Source organism: Coregonus clupeaformis, unplaced genomic scaffold (genome assembly GCF_020615455.1).
Source record: "Coregonus clupeaformis isolate EN_2021a unplaced genomic scaffold, ASM2061545v1 scaf3470, whole genome shotgun sequence".
NCBI classification, from domain to species: domain Eukaryota; kingdom Metazoa; phylum Chordata; class Actinopteri; order Salmoniformes; family Salmonidae; genus Coregonus; species Coregonus clupeaformis.
The window spans coordinates 13,365-35,331 of NW_025536924.1; the positions used below are offsets into that span (position 1 = coordinate 13,365).

Below are 21,967 nucleotides of genomic sequence, written 5' to 3' on the forward strand. Positions count from 1 at the left end.
GTTATTGGAAACGAATGGTGCAACTTTTCGCTTTTTGCTTTTTGGATACTGACTACGAATAGCTGTTGGAATGTCATAATATACAGCGTGAGAGACCAGAAGTTTAGGCTGCGCGCACACAAGCTTTTGATTCCTTCCCAAATCAAGAATGTCTCCAAGACCTCAAAAACGGTGGACATTTAGTCTTAATCTTATTTTGACATATCTGTACATGTCGAAATGACGGACTTATAATAAATGGACCAAAGACAATGTAATAACGAAAGAAAAGCAGCCTACAGAGAAATTATAGGCTATAGTGTCTCCGTGATCGATGCTTTACGCACACACCTGTTAGGGCAGGGATCTTCAACTAGGTTCAGCCGCGGGCCGATTTTTACTACTATAGTATCTGAAGATTATGCCTTTGTTAAATGTTTTTCATGAAGAAATAGAATGTTGTTTATGGTAGTATCAAGAGGGAATGTTTTAGGTGTAATACCACATACCACAGACAGGAGGTGGGTTGTGGACAGGGGAGACTGGTGATTGGCCAGAAGAGGGGGCATCAGTGTTTATAAATAGGGGTTAAACGATGAGACGTTAGAACGGCCATAGCAATCTGAGGAGCCGTTCTCCGGACAACGCGTGTCTGTAATTTATGCTGTAACCTCGTGGTATGAATAAAAGCCTCTAACACGATGCAGCATAACGGACTCTTTGTTGATGGCAATAATTGCCACCATTCATCATATACGACACTACCATAACCCATTCAAAGGCACTTACATTTTTTGTCTTGCCCATTCACCCTCTGAATGGCACACATACACAATCCATGTCTCAATTGTCTCAAGGCTTTAAAATCCTTCTTTAACTTTTCTCGCCCCCTTCATATACACTGATTGAAGTGGATTTAACAAGTGACATCAATAAGCGATCATAGCTTTCACCTAGATTCACCTGGTCAGTCTATGTCATGGAAAGAGCAGGTGTTCTTAATGTTTTGTATATTTCTCTATTATGCGTGGGAATACTTTGGAACAGATTCCCAAAATTAAAATCACTTGGAGCTGATTTGCTGGTTTGTTTACAGTCTTTAATGTCCAATAATAAAACATTAAAATAAAAAAAACTTTCTTTTTTTTTGCTCAGAGAACTTAGGGGGCCAAATAAAATCCCTGCCAGTTGGGGAACCTTCTTTTAGGGTGACTATTTTTTGGTGAGAGGGATTCTTATCAAGCCACTCAAATGTGTTCTCTGACTTGTATGTTTTGTGGATTGCTGTTGTGAAATTAAGTTTTTACATCATAAAAGCATAACACGTTTTCAAATATGGTATAGCAGCTTTGTCTTACTTAGGCTATGTCATGTTCAGTGCACGCTTAGCCTATTTCATTTTGTGAAATTATTGTTTTCAGTCAGCAATACTTGTCTGGGTGTAAACTGTATGTACGTGGTCCTCTGTAGCTCAGCTGGTAGAGCAGGGCGCTTGTAACGCCATGACTGTAAGTCGCTTTGGATAAAAGCGTCTGCTAAATGGCATATTATTTATTTATTATTTACTACAATTGCTAAAATATGTGGCATTATTGACACAATGTGTTCTCTGACTATGAAAAATTAATTTATTTTTATTTCAAATACAATTTAGGGAGCCTGTTCAGATGGATGGAAGTTGCACTTTCTATTAACACCACAATCACAAGGGGGAGCTACACCTCACCTCATTCTGATAGGCTACTTTGGGGTAGAGCGGCGTGCAAGGGCGCAGAGGGTCAATCTCATCATTAACAAGTACACGGCAGCATATGAATTTGTTTTGTGTAGCTATTATAATAGTTGGATATTAAAATGCTAGCCTAAAAGGAATTAATACGATGACGACGAAGAAGATGCGTGATGAGTCTGTCCTGTTATAGGCGTCCTATAGGCAGGCCTAAGTGTCCATCATTGTCACTCTGATTACGCACACACCCACTCGTACAGCACACACACACACACACACACGCACAGAGGGAGAAAATATTCAAATGTTGCCAGTGGTAATCTTGAGAAGATTTGGAATTTTTCTAAACCTGTCTTTAATTTCGTTTTGGGGATTATGGCTAGGAGGGGCTGCAATCATGAGTTTCTTCTCTGATATCCAGGCTTGCGCTTGACACCCTTCTTTCTATGCGGCGGCAAAAAAAAATGTGTGGCAAAAACTAAGAAGAATCATCTTGAAAACATCATCACAACTGTTAGCTAATTTAAAAGTAAAGCAACTGCAAATGTGAATAATAGCTGTTGTAAGGAAAGTTTAGGTTTGCTTATTTAAAAGCAGGATTGTTATGCATAGTCCCAAAATCGTGGCAGCTTCCCCTCTCTTTAGACCAATTGTACTGCAGCTGGAGTAAGGAGGAAAGCCCTGGAAAGTGTGCCAGTCATGTTTCCGTGCAGATGTACTGCAGCTGGAGTAAGGAGGAAAGCCCTGGAAAGTGTGCCAGTCATTCCAATGTTTCATGAGCTGAAATAAAATATTCCAGACATTTTCCATACACACAACAATGTATCTCAAATGTTGTGCACAAATTTGTTTACATCCCTGTGAGTGATAATTTCTCTTTTGCCAGGCTAATCCATCCACTTGACAGGTGCGGCGTATCAAGAAGCTGATTAAACAGCATGATCATTACACAGGTGCACCTTGTGCTGGGGACAATAAAAGGCCACTCTAAAATGTGCAGTTTTGTCACACAACACAATGCCACAGATGTGTGAAGTTTTGAGGGAGCGTGCAATTGGCATGCTGACTGCAGGAATGTCCACCAGAGCTGTTGCCAGTTAATTTAATGTTCATTTCTCTACCATAAGCCACCTCCAACGTCGTTTTAGAGAATTTGGCAGTACGTCCAGCCGGCCTCACATCCGCAGACCACGTGTAACCACGCCAGCCCAGAAACTCCACATCTGGCTTCTTCACCTGCGGGATCGTCTGAGACCAGCCACCCGGACAGCTGATGAAACTGAGAAGTATTTCTGTTTGTAATAAAGCCCTTTTGTGGGGAAAAACTCATTGGGTGGGCCTGGCTCCCAAGTGGGTAGGCCTATGCCCTCCCAGGCCTATGCTCTCCCAGGCTCACCCATGGCTGCGCCCCTGCCCAGTCATGTGAAATCCATAGATTAGGGCCTAATTTATTTATTTCAATTGACTGATTTCCTTATATGAACTGTAACTCAGTAAAATCGTTGAAATCGTTGCATGTTGCATTTATATTTTAGTTCAGTATACTGTATATCCTCTCTCTTCTCAGAATTACATATCTTACTAAGGCATCTGGACAAATGGTGAAGTTGACAAAGAGAGAGAGAGACTGCAATACATGCACATACAAATGGTGAGGTTGACATTTGTATGTCACCACAGAGAGAGGAGAGAGAGAGAGAGAGAGAGAGAGAGAGAGCGACTGCACTGCAATACATGCACACGCGCTCTCTTTCTCACACACACACACACACACACACACACACACACACACACACACACACACACACACACACACACACACACACACATTGAAGTTACCTACAATCTTCTTTAGAAAGACACAATAGCTCTACTGAAAAAACCTATGATTATGGGTCCTCCAGTAGCCAACAGGCAAAATGGCGCTGACATGCCTCAGACTTCATTTTTGGCATTGTTACTTTTGTTGTTTACATGAAAAGGCTCATGTTTACTTCACTTCAATAAATAGCTTTCAAAATGTAAAGTGCAAAACAAATTATGGGAATAATGATCCTTTTTTCAACTGAGTGAATAAGATTGACCTTAATCTATAGAGTCCAAATGCATTTGTCTTCCCACTCTTCCTTCATTATCCGTGGCTATAACTAACCTTACTAACTAGCCTAACCACCATGAGCTTCATGCTGATACTGGAAAAATAAGAAGAAATCGGTTATCAAGAAGTAGCCTCTAAAGTGATTATAGCGGGCCACATGCATCTAAATTATTCACACAAAAGCTAAAAAGGGTAACAGTTCAAAAAGTACATTTGAGCTTTCTGTCAAACACGTTCACAGCCTATCACATGCAGTCACTATGGGGTGAAATCCACTTTGAGAACAATTATGTGAAAAGTATGCTTACTGGGTGACAAAAATAAGTTAGCAGAACGCAGAGCCATTTTCATTACACTCATAACCCCGGAGCAGATGAAAGGAGCACATCCAGTCATCCAGTATTTCCATTTCTTAATTTTCTTTATTTGACACTCCTAAATGACAAAACACTATCAGCTTTTCAAGAGACTTAGTGTATGTGTCCAGTGCTTATAAAAAACTATGTACGGTATTTTCCCATGTACATCATGTTTCTCTCTATATACTAACGTAATTGCCTCTAGATACGAAAATCTGATGCAAGAGGCCATGACTAAGGGGTGTAAGGTGATATTGCTGTCTTTCTCAGCAAGTTGTCATGAAATATTCATGATATTGATTCGGTTGCTCATTTTTTGATGTATTTGATTTAGCATGCACTCTACTTCGGCGTTATTTACATTGATATTTACATTTTAGTCATTTAGCAGACGCTCTTATCCAGAGCGACTTACAGTTAGTTCAGCAGGAGATTGTTGTGATTGATGTCATTTCTATCTTGTAGGCTACTTCAAATCCATAATGTTAAACAAGTGTTTCCAACCAGTAAACCACACAACAGTATAACTTCATGAAATACCCAAGTTCTCTGAATAAACCCATACAACCTTGAGGTTCTTATGTAACATCACAGTTATAACATAGAATAGAGTAGGTTGCCATGGAAAATAATAGAAGAAGAGAAGTTACTTTAAGAAGTACATCAAATCTATGGCTAAAAGGGTTGTAGTGTTTGGTCGGTGCATGTGTGAGGGCTTTTCAGGTGGTTTAATCGTTAGTCCTTTGAAGCTCCTCAGTAAACATCTATTGTGGGGGAACCAGGGAGCATTAAGTACTTCCCAGAGATACATTTTGTAATCTCCATAAAAACCTATTGAATCGAAACCCGGAACAGTGTGTCCAGCAGGATAAGTTAGAAATATATTTCTTAAGCTACATAACACTCTAGGATTCATGTACTCATCAAAATACTGTTTACAGAAGGAGACCAGATGTATTAAACTGCATTCATTTAAACATGTCTAGGGAATTAGATAACTGTCTGTGTTTCTGTGTGTGACTGGGCATATGTTCATGTACATAGGCTTCATGCCCATAGGGGGCACAGGAGCACATGCCACCTCAGATTTGTCCTGTTTTTAAAAATACAATAAAAAGTGTTGTTTCTCTGTAATACTATTAGCTACCTAGCATTTTATGAAGTTGGCTTTAGCTAGCCCAGATTGGGAACCTATCTCCCAACCTCATAACTAGCTACCAAGAAGCCATTTCAGGCTATCAATCAAGTTACAGTAGCTAGCTTGTCCAACTACAGGTAACTGCCAAAATAAAAATACACTAACATAAAGTGTCTTAATAGGGTGCTGGGCCTGTCATGACAAATAGTGTCCCCCTGCCAAAAAGCTAGCCAGACAGTTTTATTTAGCTAACGTTAGCTAGCTAGCTACTGTAACTGTTATTGTAGCTTTCTGTTTGTATATAGCTTGCACTTCAATGGCATCCCTAGAGGAGATTTTAATTTATCTTTCCAACCAGGCGAAGTACTATGAAGGCACCACTGATCTCGACAAGAGGCGCAACATTCAGAGAAATTCACAATTCAGGTTAACGTTAAGCAGTTAACTTCTATTAGATAACTGGACGTATTTAGCTATGTACAACCATTTTTCAACAACCATTTTCCATCTAGATAGTTGGTCATCTACATGTTGCTAGCTATACATATGGTTCAGTGGAGGCTGCTGGGGAGGATGGCTCATAATATTGTCTGGAATGGAGTAAATGGAGTGGTATCAAAGACGTGGTTTCCATGTGGTTGATACCATTCCATTGACTCCATTCCAGCCATTATTATAAGCCGTCCTCCCCTCAGCAGCCTCCACTGATATAGTTATATGTCTGTCATATTGAGGTATCTAGCTATAAGTTAAACCTGATCAATCAAATGGATAAGTGAAAGCAATTATGGTAATTCCAAATGCCCTTAACTAGGTGTCTTCGCTAGACAGACACAGAGAGAGAGGGGGAGGGGGGAGAGGAAGAAAGTGAGAAAGAAATGATGAAAGTGAGAGAGGGAGAAAGAGGTGGGAAGAGAGGAAGAAAGACAGAAAGAGCGATGGAGAGAGAAACAGAGAGAAAGACAGCAGTGCAAATGTGCTTAGACTTGAGTATTTCAACAACTCTTCTCTTCCAACTTGTTAGGCAATCATATGTACCTATGGGTGAAGGATGGCCAGCCACACAGGAGGGTGATTTTTACTAAGGAGGAGAAGGAGGCCCTGCTGACCGAGATGCATGCTGGCCAAAATCAACATACAGTGGGGAAAAAAAGTATTTAGTCAGCCACCAATTGTGCAAGTTCTCCCACTTAAAAAGATGAGAGAGGCCTGTAATTTCCATCATAGGTACACGTCAACTACGACAGACAAATTGAGAATTTTTTTCTCCAGAAAATCACATTGTAGGATTTTTTATGAATTTATTTGCAAATTATGGTGGAAAATAAGTATTTGGTCACCTACAAACAAGCAAGATTTCTGGCTCTCACAGACCTGTAACTTCTTCTTTAAGTGGCTCCTCTGTCCTCCACTCATTACCTGTATTAATGGCACCTGTTTGAACTTGTTATCAGTATAAAAGACACCTGTCCACAACCTCAAACAGTCACACTCCAAACTCCACTATGGCCAAGACCAAAGAGCTGTCAAAGGACACCAGAAACACAATTGTAGACCTGCACCAGGCTGGGAAGACTGAATCTGCAATAGGTAAGCAGCTTGGTTTGAAGAAATCAACTGTGGGAGCAATTATTCGGAAATGGAAGACATACAAGACCACTGATAATCTCCCTCGATCTGGGGCTCCACGCAAGATCTCACCCCGTGGGGTCAAAATGATCACAAGAACGGTGAGCAAAAATCCCAGAACCACACGGGGGGACCTAGTGAATGACCTGCAGAGAACTGACAATGATCCCAAACACACCGCCCGGGCAACGAAGGAGTGGCTTCGTAAGAAGCATTTCAAGGTCCTGGAGTGGCCTAGCCAGTCTCCAGATCTCAACCCCATAGAAAATCTTTGGAGGGAGTTGAAAGTCTGTGTTGCCCAGCGACAGCCCCAAAACATCACTGCTCTAGAGGAGATCTGCATGGAGGAATGGGCCAAAATACCAGCAACAGTGTGTGAAAACCTTGTGAAGACTTACAGAAAACGTTTGACCTGTGTCATTGCCAACAAAGGGTATATAACAAAGTATTGAGAAACTTTTGTTATTGACCAAATACTTATTTCCCACCATAATTTGCAAATAAATTCATAAAAAATCCTACAATGTGATTTTTCTGGATTTTTTTCTCATTTTGTCTGTCATAGTTGACGTGTACATATGATGAAAATTACAGGCCTCTCTCATCTTTTTAAGTGGGAGAACTTGCACAATTGGTGGCTGACTAAATACTTTTTTCCCCCACTGTATGCTTCTTCTGACGGGGAATTGTCAAGGAGGTGGACAGCTGGGCAAGTGAAATGACCTTTTGTTTATCAATCACATTCTATTATATCTGAAATTATTATGATTTCAATGAATGTCATATCAGAGAGCACACAATGTTTCAATTTGTCACTTTTTGCTTAAAGGTCAGTACCCTGTCTGGCAAAAGTTTGAGAGGGCGAAGACTGTGGCGCCGGAGTCAAAGTTGTTTCACCATGGCACATGATCGGTAAGTGTCCCAATTCAAATTTTGCCCTAATAAGTTGTTTTGTAATGGTTGCTTTATTTGACTACAGCAGAGTTCAATATTATAGAATGTGTGTGCGTGTGTCAGCATGCTTACAAATATGAATATCTGTATGACACAGATACGGGTAAGAATAAAGAAATCTTCTCTCTAACACTTTAAATGTTAGGGGTGGACCTCATCGGAACCTTCATGAAGTCCAGGAATGGCAACAGCTGGTGTCCGACAGTGACCGATCATTTTACCAAGTGGGTGGAGGCAATACCCATTAAGGTCAGAGTACGTGCTGAACTCTAAATTCCCTTCTGTAACCCATTAAAAAGGGTGCTTGGAACATTTTACATTACATTTACATTGTAGTCATTTAGCAGACGCTCTTATCCAGAGCGACTTACAGTTAGTGAGTGCATACATTTTCATACTGGCCCCCCGTGAGAAACGAACCCACAACCCTGGCGTTGCAAGCGCCATGCTCTACCAACTGAGCTACACAGGACCCCCAGGTCATCCAGGAGAAGCTAAATTCAAAGGGGAAGGTAGGTATAATTATTTTTAACGTGAAGGGATTTTGATCCAAAAACCTGCATCTCCAGGAGGGACATCGAAAGAGAACTGTATGTTCCACCCAATGATATGTATTAACCATAAATGACTGATGGGGTGCTCGTTTGAAGCCCCTGCGCATCCAGGGGCCTCATTTCCGCAAAACAATTAAGCTAATTTATTTACTGCATTTCTACACAATTTTAAAACACAATTTGAAGAAGAGCAAAAACAAGCAAAATTGACTCCAGACATTATCACCTTGTTTCTGCAATTTCATTCACCTCAGTCATTAGGGGACTTGCTTAAACATCAGACTGTTACCCTATGGATATTCAGTCTGAAAGAAGTATGCCTAAAATAGAAGCAAAAGTCTCTACAAGCCAATGGATTTTCGTTTTGTATGATATCCATCAAGGACGAGCCTGTCGAGGCCACCTCCAAGGCAATGATGGACATCTTCAACACCCACAGTTCTCCTGAGGTCATCTTGAGTGACCGAGGTCATGAACACTGGAACAAGGTACGGATGTTATAGGTTATATTCTGTCACCAATGGTTTGTTTAATTTATTTTTTACAATTTGTTTTTGTTTTTCCATGGTACATAATCAGACATATTTCAATATCTTACATTGTCAATAGATATCGCTTTCCTACCCCAGCCTCCTGGTTTGGTGAATGGACTAACCAGACCGACAAGAATGCCATGGGCAAGTCCCTTGATTGGTACCAGGAAGGGTGGGCGAACAATCTGAAGGTAATTCTCTTTGCACACAACAGCAGCATCCAGGCATCCACCGAGTACCGACGGGAGCCGCAGCTGTTGACTGAGGTAAACAATGCAATTGTGTATACAATTATTACATATACTGTAGTCTTTGAAATTTGTGATTGACTTAGTGTTGTTTGTCTATTGCTATTTTTGTATAACATACCTTCAGATCACTGAAACCCCACCTGATGTGGTGGAAGTTGTCGAACCAGATCAGAACGCCTTCGAGGACCACCTTCAGGCATGGACTGAGAAGGATGTGGAGGTTTTTGACCAGGTAAAAATGATTGTCCGCTGTTAATTTATTTTCTGGCCCTCCAAGAGATATGTAAGAAATGTATTTGTAATATGAAATATAACTGCATTTATTCTTGTTATCAATCAAGGTGAGACTGAACATGGACAAGGCGCAGGAGAAACAGAAGGAGAGCTACCGGAGCAGAATCAAGAAGGGGACCAAGTGCTACGACATCCGGGCGAATTACTTGGTTTGGAAGAAGGACGAGACCTGGGAAACGTCGCTGCTCTTTCACTCCTAGCTGGGGTCACCATCTGTTAAAGTGAATATAAAAAATCTCAGATAATAACCATTTGCACACAAAATAACCGGAAGCTAGTTTTAGTTTCCCTAACACTGATATTTTTCTCTTTGTCTTCCTAGGGTTACCTCGGTGGAAGCCAACAACCTTCGCCAGTTGGAGCAGTTGGACGGTCGACCACTGAAAGCACTGACGCCCTACACTTCGGTGAAGCTCAATAGACAAAGTATGTTAAGCTTTGGTTGACATTTGAGAAAGCAAGAAATGGTAGTTATACTGAGCTTATAGAAAAGTACCTCTTCAATTTACCTCTCCAAATGACTTTAGGACCATCGACTGTCCGAGCCCCCAGGAGGTATCCCGTCTACCAGAACCAGTGAGTTCGGATGAGTCTGATTCTCTGTGTTCTGAGTCAGAGGGGGACCAGCTTGAGGTAGGCTATACCTTCCCAAAGTGTTGAAAAGTACATATCTCCCATTTATAACACTGCACTAATCCATCACATTTTCTCCCAGTAAAGTTTAACCTGTGTGTTTGCTTGTTTACGTCTCTGTCTCCTACCCTGTTCCTTTTAACTCTGCTCCTGTTCTCCAGGACCTAGGGGTTCTGCCCAACACCCAGACGTGGATCCACCTGATGTCCTCCATTACCAACCACCCTCCAATTTTTCATTACATCATCTACAGCTACTGTTGTCATTATCTGCTAAGAACGTTTTCTTGCTCTATCATACTGGACACAGACTAACTAAAAACACTAGCACTGCAAACAGTGCCTGTACTTTGCAGTCTCCCTCTTCAAGTCCCCCTTCCAGGACTGGCTGCCTGTTGAGAACAAGTGACAGGCAGAACCTCCCACCCACACAGCAACCACCTCCTCTATATTCCGCACACCAGAATTAAGTATTTTAGTCTATGATTGCCATGTGTGTACAAAAAATCTGTGAAAATAAATTAATGACACAACGGTACCAAAAAATATCAAAGTTTATGTATTAAAATCTTAAATATTGCCAGGTTGGTTTTCACAGCTGTTTCACAAGCTGTTCATTGTAAGTTGTAAGGTATCCTTTGATGGTATTTATTTGTTCCACATTATTCATTGTATCTTAGGACCTACAATAGATACATATATATTCAACTACAAGGGTGTACTAATGAGCTATGCGAGATAGAAAAACATTATTCATAATAAAGGACTACTGAAATTATACTATTTCAGTGTAGATAAGGGAAGGGCAGGTAAAAATAAAAACATGACAGCCAGACAAGCCAGTGTATGAATCTAACGGATCTGCATATGAATGGAGTGGAAATTTGCTGACCTTGTGATCTGTAAAGTAAGTAACTTCAATGTGTCAAGTAGATTACACGTTTTCTTTGCCATTTCTGAAACGTAGCTACGTTTAAGACATGGATTTCACGTTGTAATGTTATCAAGGTACCCAAAAGTAGTTCGAAGTAATGTTTTCATTTTATTAGCTAAACAAAACTTGTTTAAACAGAGAAATTGTCCCGGAAATCAGCCTTGTTGGCATAGCGATTATGAAAATAACGTCATTTAGGCTGTAATGATCTCCAAAATTCTAAAAATTAGGTAATCACAGACAGCCCAAGAGGTAAATGGCAAATGGTAACACCAGATACTGACTGGTTTTGTGTTCCATGCCCGAACCTTTTTTTTAAAGGTATCTGTGACAAACCGATGCATATCTGTATTCCAAGTCATGTGAAATCCATAGATTAGGGCCTAATGAATTTATTTCAATTGACTGATTAATTTATATGAACTGTAACTCAGTAAACTCTTTGAAATTGTTGCATGTTGCATTTATATTTTTGTTCAGTACAGTAGGCTTTTGACTAGACAGGGAACCTTGTCAAGTAGGGTTCAACACACCATTTTTATTTTATCGCAATATGTTGTGCATCACAGCAATTCATTTACCTTGACAATCCCGTCAAATGCAATTCTGCATTTAGACACTAAATGGTTATATAAAGGTAAAATTGACATCATGTTGATGCAATTAAGCTGTACCTCTAGAGGACAGGTCAAAGCCTCTTGGATTAGTGTGCCTATATTACTTAGAATAACAACTAACATCGTTAACACAATTTATCAGTCTTGGAAGGATGAGCAGGTTTCCACAGCAACAGACCATAATACAACCTATTAATGACGCTTGATCATTAGCATTCTAGTTTGGGGACTTGATGACTCACACCTGGTTTGCGCTCTCCTCCTTTGAAGTATAACAGGACCTTTGTACCAGCAGCAGTGCCACTACACCAATCGTTCTAGGTTTTCACACAGTTCTGTCAGCTTCCTGCCTCCTGTTTGTCTCCGGGCCTCTAGAGGTCATCTGTGTTCCCCTCTGCCTTAGTTCTTCCTCGTGTGTGTCAGCTTCCTGCCTCCTGTTTGTCTCCGGGCCTCTAGAGGTCATCTGTGTTCCCCTCTGCCTTAGTTCTTCCTCATGTGTCCTAATTAGCTTGATCCAGGTCACCTGTGCCTTGTTTCCCCTTGTGTATTTTAGCTGTGTGTTTTCCCCTTGTTTCTCACTTGGTTATTGCGTCCTGACTATGTGTCTCCTGCTTTGTCCCACCGTGTCTGTCCTAGTAAGTTGTTCAAAGTTATCTTTAGTTTGTTTTCTCCCCTCGTGGAGTTGTTTTGTTTTGCCTCCTGTTTTGGAACATTAAATCTACTTGCCTGGAGTATTGCCTTGGGTGTTTCATTTGGGTCCTACAACACCTCCTCTGTGGCTAAGGGTAGTACCCCCAGCTCTCCACATCTGAGACCGGAGTTTCTAGCCCGGGTTGTGACAGAATAACCAAGTCAATCATGGACCCAGAAACACTCAGTTCCCCGGACCTGTTGGCGGTGATCACTCGACATGAGGCTTCTTTCCAGCGCCATGAAGCCGTTCTCAGCCGACAAGAGGAGCTGATGGCTAGTCATTCTCAACTCCTGGCCGAAATGATGAGTTCCCTCCGCCCAGCTCTTTGAACGCCTCCCTGGTCCTCTCCCTTCCCCCAGGTCACCCCCAGTGACGACAGGTCGTCTCGGTTGGCGGAGCCCCGACTACCACCTCCCAAGCCCTTTTCTGGGGATCCAAGCTCTTGCCAGGTTTCCTCACCCAATGCTCCCTCACCTTCGAGCTCCAACCCTCAAGTTTTCCCACAGACCGTTCCAAGATTGCCTACATCATTACCCTTCTTTCAGACAAGGCGCTCGCCTGGGCTTCTGCGGTGTGGCAGTCCCAGGAGGCCTGTTGTGACTCCCACGCTGCATTTGTAGAAGAGTTCAAGCGGGTGTTCGATCATCCTGTCAGTGGGCGGGAGGCTTCCAAGCGCCTACTGTCTCTCCGTCAGGGGCCCCGAAGCACGGCAGATTTTGCCATTGATTTCCGGACCATAGCAGCAAGGAGCGGATGGAATGATGAAGCGCTGAGGGTCTGCTTTCAGGGAGGGTTATCTGAGCCCCTTCAAGATGAGTTAGCCACCCGAGAACCAGCTGGTGATCTCGAGTCCCTCATAGCCTTGGCCATCCGCCTGGACAATCGTCTAAGAGAGCGGAGAACGGCTCGCCGTCAGGTGTCTCATTCCCAAGTTCCTCTGAGCAGCTCTGTTTCTCCTGTTTGGACTCCGTCATTCAGAGCTTCCCCCGGCTCTGAACTGCTCCAGGATTCCCCGGAGAGCATGCAGTTAGGCCGTTCCAGGCTTTCTCCCAACGAAGGGAACGTCGCATGAGGGAACGTCGGTGCCTCTACTGCGGGGTTGCCGGCCACTTCCGCTCCACTTGCCCCGAGCTTTCGGGAACGCCTGTCCCCGCCCAGCTACAGGAGGGCTGTGATGGGGAGAGTTAGAGCGCCTCCTACTAACGCTGTCCTGGCTATTCCAGCCACTCTGTCCTGGGGGGCCACCAGCATCGGGTCCAGGCTATGATCGATTCCGGTGCCGCAGGTGATTTCCTGGATGTAACCTTGGCTAAGGAACTTAAGATCCCTACCCAACTACTTCCTCAACCCCAGGCAGTTACAGCCTTAGATGGCAGACCTCTGGAACCAGGGAAGGTTACCGAGGCGACTCAGTCCCTGCGACTTACCATCTCTCAACACCAGCAGGAGGAGACCTTCTATCTCATTGACTCTCCCGAGTATCCTATTATCCTGGGTCACCCTTGGCTATGCAGACATAATCCCCAGATCGACTGGCCTACGGGCACCATTCTAAGCTGGGGTCCCGCCTGCCAACTCACCTGCATGCTTCAGAGTCCCTCAGCCCCTAGTACCCAGTTTCAAGAGTCTGTTGGCGTCTCCCCGAGTCCCCAGTGTTTACCATCGGTTCAAGGCAGTGTTCAGCAAGGCCCGGGCTACTTCCTTACCGCCTCATCGCACGTATGACTGTGCCATTGATCTACTCCTGGGTGCTGCCCTCCTAGAGGTCGGATCTTTTCCTTGTCCTCCCCGAGCACGCAGCTATGGACACCTACATTAAGGAGTCCTTGGCAGCCGGTCTCATCTATGCCTCTACTTCCCCGGCTGGGGCGGGCTTTTTTGTTGAAAAGAAAGACGGGGGTCTTAGGCCTTGTATTGATTACCGGGGACTCAACAAGATCACGGTTCGGAATCGATACCCCCTTCCTCTCATGGCCACTGCTTTTGAGCTGCTTCAAGGGGCTTCCATTTTTACTAAGCTGGATCTCCGCAATGCTTACCATCTCGTGCGGATCCGGCAAGGAGACGAATGGAAGACGGCGTTCAACACGCCCACGGGGCACTATGAATATCGGGTGATGCCGTTCGGGCTCACCAATGCCCCGCCAGTATTCCAAGCCCTGATTAATGATGTTCTCCGGGATATGCTTAATCTGTTCGTCTTCGTGTACCTGGACGATATCCTCATCTTCTCGAGGTCACTGAAGGAGCATGAGGGGCATGTTAGCAGGGTTCTCCAGGAGGCTCCTTGACAATCACCTCTACGTTAAGCCTGAGAAGTGTGAATTTCATGTTTCTCAGACTCAGTTTCTCGGGTTTATTGTCACTCCCGGGCACCTAGAGATGGATCCCAAGAAGGTCAAGGCGGTCCACGATTGGCCCCACACCTGCCACGGTCAAGGAGGTTCAACGGTTCATTGGCTTTTCTAACTTCTATCGGAAGTTCATTAAGAATTTCAGCTCGGTGGTAGCCCCCCTTGACGACGCTTACCAAGGGAGGAGGGACCAAGATTCACTGGGGTCCGGAAGCGGCAGGGGCCCTCGAGGATCTCAAGCGCCGCTTCACGTCTGCTCGATTCTGGTGACCCCTGACCCAGAGAGACCTTTCGTGGTGAGGTGGACGCCTCAGAGGTGGGGGTGGGAGCCGTCCTGTCACAGAGGGGTGCGGATGGGAGATTACACCCTTGTGCCTTCATGTCTCGCCGCCTGTCTGAGGCCGAGCGCAACTACCACGTGGGGGATCTAGAGTTGCTTGCGGTAAAACTGGCATTGGAAGAGTGGCGCCATTGGCTTGAGGGGCTCAGCACCCTTTCCAGGTTCTCACAGACCACAAGAACCTGGAATATCTCCAACAGGCTAAGCGGATGAACCCTCGGCAAGCACGATGGTCCCTTTTCTTTAATCGATTCCAGTTCCTCCTGACTTACCGACCTGGCACCAAGAACGTCAAGCCGGATGCTCTGTCTCGAGTCTATTCTCCCGAGTTACAAGAGAAGCCCTTGGCATCGATTATTCCGAGGTCTAGGATCGTCGCACCTCTTCAGTGGGAACTAGAAAGAGGGGTACGAAGCTCTTGTCCAGGAGCCCGATCAGGCGGTGGTCCTGCCGGTCGCCTGTACGTTCCTCTCTCTGTTGGGGCCGCGTCTTGCAGTGGGGTCATGAGTCGCCCTTGACATGCCATCCAGGCAGTGCTCGCACACTGGAGTTCCTCCGACGGCGGTTTTGGTGGCCGTCCATCAAGAGGCGTGCAGGTCTATGTTGAGGCCTGCCCTGTGTGCAACCAGGGAAAGTCGACACGCCAGCGACCCCAGGGACTGCTCCATCCCTTACCTGTTCCTCGAAGGCCATGGTCACACCTTTCTCTGGACTTTGTTACGGGACTTCCTCTATCCCAGGGCAACACCGTCATCCTAGTGGTGGTAGACCGGTTCTCTAAGGCTGCCCGGTTTATTCCCCTGCCCAAGCTGCCCTCGGCTAAGGAGACTGCTGAGCTCCTCATGAACCATGTCTTCCGGATATTTGGTATTCCCCTGGACGTGGTCTCTGACCGAGGTCCCCAATTCTCGTCCCGGTTTTGGGGGCCTTCTGCAGGCTTGTTGGGGCCACAGCCAGCCTATCGTCGGGGTTCCATCCAGAGTCTAATGGCCAAACGGAACGGATTAATCAGGATCTGGAGACCACCCTGCGGTGTATGGCGGCCAGTAATCCCACGTCTTGGGCCACCTATATCATTTGGGCTGAATATGCCCACAACACCCTCCAGTCCTCAGCCACCGGATTGTCCCCCCTTCGAATGCCAGTTCGGTTACAACCCCTCCATTGTTTCCAGAGGAGGAGGCGCAAGTTGGTGTTCCCTCGGCCCAGCGCTTTGTCCAACGCTGTAGGCGGACCTGGAAGAAGGCCAGGCGTGCCCTCCTTCGGACCTCCCAGAGATACAAAGTCAGGCTAATCGCCACCGCCGGACGGCCCTAGTTTCCGAGCTGGTCAGAGAGTTTGGTTGGCCACAAAGAACCTGCCCCTCCGGGTCGAATCCAGGAAGCTTTCCCAGAGATACATCGGGCCTTTCCGCATTGCTAGAAAGGTTAACCCTGTGTCGTATCGTTTGGTTCTCCCTCGCTCCCTTAGAGTTAACCCCACTTTCCATGTTTCACTCCTTAAACCTGTCTTGTCTTCTCCCTTTGCCCCCCCACGCAGACCCCCGCCACCTCCCAGGATCGTTGACGGCCAGCCAGCCTACACAGTCCGCCGGATACTGGACTCCCGGAGGGTCCAGAACTCTCTGCAGTATCTGGTGGACTGGGAGGGCTACGGGCCGGAGGAGCGCTCCTGGGTTCCAGCCAGGGACATCCTGGACCCAGGTTTGATCCGAGATTTTCGCACCCTGGGGCCAGGGTGTTCTGGAAGGAACGTCAGGAGTCGTTCCTAGAGGAGGGGTCCTGTCAGCTTCCTGCCTCCTGTTTGTCTCCGGGCCTCTAGAGGTCATCTGTGTTCCCCCTCTGCCTTAGTTCTTCCTCGTGTGTGTCAGCTTCCTGCCTCCTGTTTGTCTCCGGGCCTCTAGAGGTCATCTGTGTTCCCCTCTGCCTTAGTTCTTCCTCATGTGTCCTAATTAGCTTGATCCAGGTCACCTGTGCCTTGTTTCCCCCTTGTGTATTTTAGCTGTGTGTTTTCCCCTTGTTTCTCACTTGGTTATTGCGTCCTGACTATGTGTCTCCTGCTTTGTCCCACCGTGTCTGTCCTAGTAAGTTGTTCAAAGTTATCTTTAGTTTGTTTTTCTCCCCTCGTGGAGTTGTTTTGTTTTGCCTCCTGTTTTGGAACATTAAATCTACTTGCCTGGAGTATTGCCTTGGGTGTTTCATTTGGGTCCTACAACACCTCCTCTGTGGCTAAGGGGTAGTACCCCCAGCTCTCCACATCTGAGACCGGAGTTTCTAGCCCGGGTTGTGACAAGTTCAGTGTTAGCCTTGAACCACCCCACTGACATTCTAGCAATACTTAGTAAGAAAAGTGGCATCTACTGGAAGAAACATCTTTCCTAAGCATTATAGGTCACCCTTCAGACTGCAAGTCATTTCCTTTTCAACAAAGTAATCATTCCTAGATTATTAAACAAACCGTTTTCAAGAGGACACATCGGCACAATGCAGGAAGCCAAACGGCAAGGTGACAATCAAGTTATGTAATAGACGTTGAATTGACGTCTGTGCCCAGTGGGGAGAATCTTCAATTGGATGAGACCAACGTGTTCTATCTCTGAAAGAGACAGTGGCAGTACTATAGAGTACTGACTGGCCATCACACGCTGTCATCTTGGTTCAAAAGAAAAGGTGCCTTTGATTTGAGTTCTGTCTGTGTGCATGTTCTATATCGTGGAGCTCCGCCCCATAGGGGAGCTATGCTGCTATTGGTTTACCCACTGCCCTAAGGCAAAATCAGCCTGAGACAAAATTATGCACACACCTGCAGCCAATAGGAGTACAGGTGTCCCTATAAGAGGGGATGCCTCCCCTCAATCAGTCTATCCCTTTATCTTCAGCGACTGGACTAGACTGAAGAAGCCAAGAAGAGACGAAGAGAAGACTCAGGACGAAGAAAACGCAGTCGATTTTCCAGATCATCGAAGTCGTCCTACAATGAGCACACCAAGCTTATCCGTAGGGTAAGTATTAAACAAAAGCTCTTTTCCGAGCTCTATGTCGCTGTTCCCCTTGGCGGCTGTCGACCCCCACCGACTTATGTTTCGTGGGTTGAGGGACACAGCACGCCAGGGACGGCCTCATTAATCCCCCACTATGCGCCAGCTGCGCCCTCCTTTTTTGAAGGAGAGGAAGCAGCTTTAGGCATTTTAAGGGAGGATATTCCTCTTGAGGATGTGCTATCAGTGTTAGCCTCAGCTTCTGAGGCATCATCTGAGGGCTGACTCAGGAGATGACAGGGCTATTGGGGAAGAAATTAATATTCTATTGAAACAATTCATTACACTGACCCAGATGTTTAACACCCCTTTTCCCTCAGGAAAGTGTGAGGTCATTTACATCCCTGGATGATGACGCCACAGCCTCTCTGTGCTCTGAATTTTCAGGTCTCATTGAGTGGGCTGCTAAACAGCTGGAGATTAAGCTGCCCCCCATTCCCTCCAACCCGGAAGTGGACATGATGGAGGGCGGCCGTTACTCTCGCTACAGCTCGGCGTCAGACGGCGGCCTCCAGCAGCAAGGGAGCGGGCCTCGCCCCCCTGCAGCGCCAGAGGTGCCGACCATTCCGCCGGCGAGAGAGGTCATTAAAGCGTCATCCTGGCATCACCCGAAGGGCGGCCAGAAGATACGCCGTTTATGACATGGCGAGGGGGAGAGAACGGAAGACGGCGCAGCGCCTGGTGTGACTGAGCCCTCTGTTCCCCCCCACCCTACCGTTGAGGGTATGGAGGAGAATGTTTTTTGTTGATGTGTGTAATAAAGAGTTGGCTCTACCTGACTTTGTCAAAAAAAGAGCCCCTTTTCCATAATACATCCGAGAGCGTTCGACCTTCCTCGCTCTCTCTCTTACCACCACGGTGCGTTGCTGAGCGCACACATAAGGTAGGTATAAAAAGGATGTTACCTTATGAAGACCTCACTTTACAGACTCCTAGGAGTGCTGTAGTGAGTGTCTCACATAGCAGTCTCAGCCGGATAATGGCATGATGACGCGACCGCTATTCGGGACGGCGCTCTGTCTCAGGCTAACGCCTCAGTCAGTGCAGTTCAGACCCGTGTTGCGTTCACGGAGGGCCGGAATACTATGGTTACGAGTTTAACCAACGTATCGGTGCCCCCGTTTCTCTCAGAACGCGCTGATGCTCACCACACTGAGTGTAGCACAGCCCACCAGGGGTGCAGAGCTGAGCACACACAGGAGGTGAATCTTAAAAAGGGTATCAAGGCGCCGCCTTGTGTTACCTCATAGAGACCTCACATTACAGACTCCTAGGAGTGCTGTAGTGAGTGTCTCACATAGCAGGCTGCAGTCTCGGTCAGATAGTGACAGGATGATGCAACCGCTATTCGGGGATGGCGCACTGTCTCAGGCTAAGGCCTCTGTCAGTGCAGATCAGACCCGTGCTGCATTCAAGGAGGGCCGGAATACTACGGTTACGGGTTTAACCAACATATCGGCGGCCCCGTTTTCTCTCAGAATGCGCTGATGCTCACCACACTGAGTGTAGCTCAGCCCACCAGGGGTGCAGAGCTGAACACACACAGGAGGTGAATGTTAAGAAGGTATCAAGGCGCCGCCTTGTGTTACCTCATAGAAACCTCACATTACAGACTCCTAGGAGTGCTGTAGTGAGTGTCTCACATAGCAGGCTGCAGTCTCGGTCAGACACTGACATGATGTCACAGCCGCTATTTGGGGATGGCGCACTATCGCAGACTAAGGTCTCTGTTAGTGCGATTCAGACCCATGCTGCGTTCACGGAGGGCCCGATTACCACGGTCACGAAAGTAACCAACGTATCGGCGCCCCCACCTCTCTTAGAACGCGCCAATGCTCACCACACTGAGTGTAATTCAGCCCACCAAGGTGCAGAGCTGAGCACACACAGGAGGTGAAAGGGAAAAAGATACCAAGGCACCGTCTTAGGTTATCTCAAAGAGACCTCACATTACAGACTCCAAGGAGTACTGTAGTGAGTGTCTCTCATAGCAGGTTGCAGTCTCAGTCAGGAGACAGGATGACGCAACCGCTGTTTGGGGATGGCGCATTATCGCAGACTAAGGTCTCTGTTAATGCGATTCAGACCCATGCTGCGTTCACGGAGGGCCTGATTACTATGGTTACGGGTATAACCAATGTATCGGCGCTCCCGCTTCTCACAGAACGCGCTGATGCTCACCACGCTGAGTGTGGCTCAACCCACCAGAGGTGCAGAGTTGAACACACACAGAAGGTGAAGTTTAAGAAGGTATCAAGGCGCCGCCTTGTGTTACCTCATAGAGACCTCATATTACAGACTCCTAGGAGTATTGTAGTGAGGGGCTCTAATAGCGAATTGCAGTCATCTGGGATGATGACGCAATCGCTTGCTGGGGATGGTGCCCTGTCGCAGGCTGTGGCCTCGGTCAGTGCAATTCAGACCCGCGGCTGCGTTCACGGAGGGCAGGAATACGGCGGTTACGGGTTTAACTGACGTCTCTGCCCCTCCTTCTCTCTCAGAGCGCACTAATGTTTCCTCTCCCTTTCATGGGAGGCCCGCCTTGGGCTGTTCCACCACCTCAGTGTTGGAGAACAGCGGCGGCAAGGGCCATAGAGGAATACAGGTCCTTCCTACTGAATGTACCACAGCTTCGCGCTCGCCCGCTTTCTCTGCATTGCTGGCAGTGGCAGCGAAGCTGCACCCTCTCACGCTGGCTAGAACAGACGTTGCAGAAGGGTTATGCCCTCCAATTCCATCGGACCCCACCCCCATTCAGGGGAGTGGTGGAGACGGTGATGAAAACGCCCGAAAAAGTGCCCGCTCTGGTTTCAGAGAATATGGAACTTTTGGTGAAGAAGGCGGTCACAGTAGTTCCCCAGGAGCAAAGGAACAAAGGGCTATATTCGCCCTACTTCCTGGTGCCCAAACAGACAGGGGGAATGAGGCATATATTGGATTTACGCATTCTCAACGAGAGCGTAACCAAACGGCCCTTTCGAATGCTAACGACAAAACGTCTGCTGGAATGTGTCCAGAAAGGAGACTTTTGTACGAGCATAGACCTAAAGGACGCGTACTTTCATGTGCCGGTACAGCCGCGTCACAGGAAGTTTCTGCGATTCGCCTTTCAAGGGGTGGTGTACGAATACACGAGGATGCCATTTGGGTACGCCCTGGCACCTCGCACGTTTTCCAAGTGTGTGGAGGCGGCATTGGAACCGTTGCGTCGTCAGGGAATACGGCTACTAGCCTACCTAGACGACCTACTGGTTCTTGCCCCGTCAGCAGAGCTGGCGATCACTCACACGACACAGACAGTGATTCATCTCACACGTCTGGGGTTCGCTGTGAATTGGAAAAAGAGCGCGCCCCGGCCCAGTCATCAGATTGTCTACCTGGGGATACAGCTAGACACTGTAATGATGAGGGCTCGAATTTCGGACCCCCGAAGGTGTGAAATTCTGGTGATCTGCCCACTAGTCATTGGTGTTGCCATTGGACTAGGTGGGGCGGGTTTTTAACCGATGATGCAGTATATTGTGACACTTGTATGGTTACAGTGGTTGCAGTACTGAGGGAATTGGTTGCAGCCATTGCTAGGCCTTACCTTTTCATTTTGATGCGAAGTGTTGGGCTCGGCAGGGAGTACATTTTGGAGCGCTACGCTCCGCCTTAAACCAATAGGAGCAGAGCTCCACGATATAGAACGATTAGTTACTGGAGTGTAACTCCAGTTCTATGAGTGGAGGGGAGCCCCATAGGACTTAAGGCCCTGCCGACCCTCTAGTCTCGCTGAAGATAAATATCTCGGGAGGCTGATTGAGGGGAGGCATCCCCTCTTATAGGGACACCTGTACTC

General features: G+C 46.5%; 1 long non-coding RNA gene across 1 annotated transcript; it reads right to left on the reverse strand.

Moving 5' to 3' along the window:
• Nucleotides 1–8,416: 8,416 nt before the first annotated feature.
• Nucleotides 8,417–9,430, reverse strand: LOC123490031. Its single transcript, XR_006660785.1, has 3 exons — nt 9,343–9,430; nt 9,039–9,234; nt 8,417–8,918 (listed from the first exon to the last, which is right to left on the reverse strand). It is a non-coding gene; the product is annotated as an uncharacterized LOC123490031 (long non-coding RNA).
• Nucleotides 9,431–21,967: the final 12,537 nt, after the last annotated feature.